This window comes from Triticum urartu, chromosome 2, assembly GCF_003073215.2.
Source record: "Triticum urartu cultivar G1812 chromosome 2, Tu2.1, whole genome shotgun sequence".
NCBI lineage: Eukaryota > Viridiplantae > Streptophyta > Magnoliopsida > Poales > Poaceae > Triticum > Triticum urartu.
In genome coordinates, this window is record NC_053023.1 from 57,577,630 (window position 1) to 57,579,700 (window position 2,071).

Sequence of the window (2,071 nt, forward strand, 5' to 3'; positions counted from 1 at the left end):
TGGGTCTGGGGGGGGGGGGGGGGGCTGCAAGCTTCAAATTGGGGCATGGGTTAGTGGAGTGGGTGCACTAGGATGCCACTGGTACAACTTGGGAGGCGGGGATGCACGCACTCGAGCTAATCTTGCCGGAGCCCGAAGCGGATCGGCGCGGCTGGAGTCGGGGAAGAAGGCCTCCCCGAGGTCTTCCTAGTATCTAGGCGGGGCTCTGGTGAGGTGGAGGTGTGGTGCAGCGTCGAAGGCACGCTCGAGGGCCCCTTTTATAGCAGATCCGAGGCGGTTGCCGTGAACGGGATAACTCCGGTGGTGATTACGGCGGGGCAGTGGCTGAACGGGGTTTTTAGGCGGTTGGGCATCAACGTGCGGGTCTACTGGTTCCATCCAGAGGTTGAACTTGGAAAAACTTGGGCATCACTCCACGTTCTTCAACGGAACGGCTCACAGGCACGCCGGCGGCAAAGAGCGCACTATGCGCCTCTCAGGCCACGGCGACCGTGCCGCAGCGTGCATAGGGGAGGGGCGGCCACGCGGAGGCCTCGGGTGGCTTGGGCGGTGCTGGACGGCGCCATTCCACGCCAAGCCTCTCTGACGGCCGCAACGGGCGTTGCTGTCACCGCTCACGGGGGCGATGCACCCCGGCCAGCTCACCACCGACGCTCGCGCCCGTCCAAGTGATCGAGCGGCGCACTGGATAAGAAGGAGAAGTAGTGCGCAAGGTGCCAACTCGGGCACTAGCGAGATTGACGCTGCGCTCTAAAGAAATGCACTGTCGACACAAACTAGACACTGAGCTCTAAAACTTTACTGAATTTGAACAGCAACAGTGCATGCCAACTGTTCGATGAAATGATTTTGGCATGTGGGAAATTTTTCTAGAGCTGATCTTTGGTGAGGTGGTCTCTTGATGTATCTGGAGGCTGCATGAATTATCTCAGATTTTTAGGAGAAGCAAAAGTATGAATTTCACCCAAAATGGCAAATCTGGTCCAAACTTGCAGTGGGCAAATTTTGAAAATTTTGAACTGTGGGCCAGTGGATCTTGATGGATCTTGGTTGAGGGTGCTAAGGACTATCAAAAGAAATTTATTTGGGATCAAGATTCAAAGGAAAATTGGTAGTTCCTTTGTAAACCACCAAAGTCAAAGTAAATGACAGAAATTGATTTTGAGGGCAAAATAAATAGAAATAAAATTTTAAAGAGGTTGAGACTTGCTGGAATAAGATGCTTGGCTTGACTCAAAGTGAGTAGATAGTTTTGGAAGAAAAATTTTCTTCATAGGCCATGGCAAGAGGATATTTTTTTGAAAGAGGAAGAATAAATCCAAGAGTTTTAATGGAATTCTTTTTAATGAAAAGTATTGCAAAAACCTTCCAATGTTATTTGTGTTGAGCCAACATAAGATGAAAAACCCTAAAGGCCAAAGATCAAGATTTGGGATGAATCCAGACAAAAATACTTGTCATAAAATAAAAGTTTTTAAACGGGAGAGTCCTTTAGAAAAATTTTAAATAACCCCTTTCAAAACAAATGGAGAATTTGGTAAAACCAAGGCAAAATTTTTGGAGTGTTACAACACCTACCCCCTTAGGAAAAATATCGTCCCCGAGATTTCAGCTTATCCTCAAATAGGTGTGGGTAATCTGCCCGGTATCGCTTCATCCTCGGTGTGATTGCTCCACTGAACCTTGAAAAACTTAATTGTTTTCTAATGGGTCCTCCTTTCAGACTCTTCTAATATTTTTATTGGACGTTCCCTGTAGGTGATTTCTGGTTGCACGTCAATGCTCTCATGTGACACGTGCTTCTCTGGGTTGCTTACGCATTTCCTTAACTGTGAGACGTGGAACACGTCGTGGACGTCTGATAGCTCTTTGGGTAGGTCTAGCTGGTATGCTACTGTGCCTCTCCGTGCAACCAAACAGAAGGGTCCAATAAATCTTGGTGCTAGCTTTCCTTTAACTTTGAACCATTGCAGGCCCCTCATAGGAGATACTCGTAAATACACATAATCACCGGGTTCAAAGCTGACTTCACGATGTTTTCGATCGTAACAACTCTATTGTCGGCTTTGAG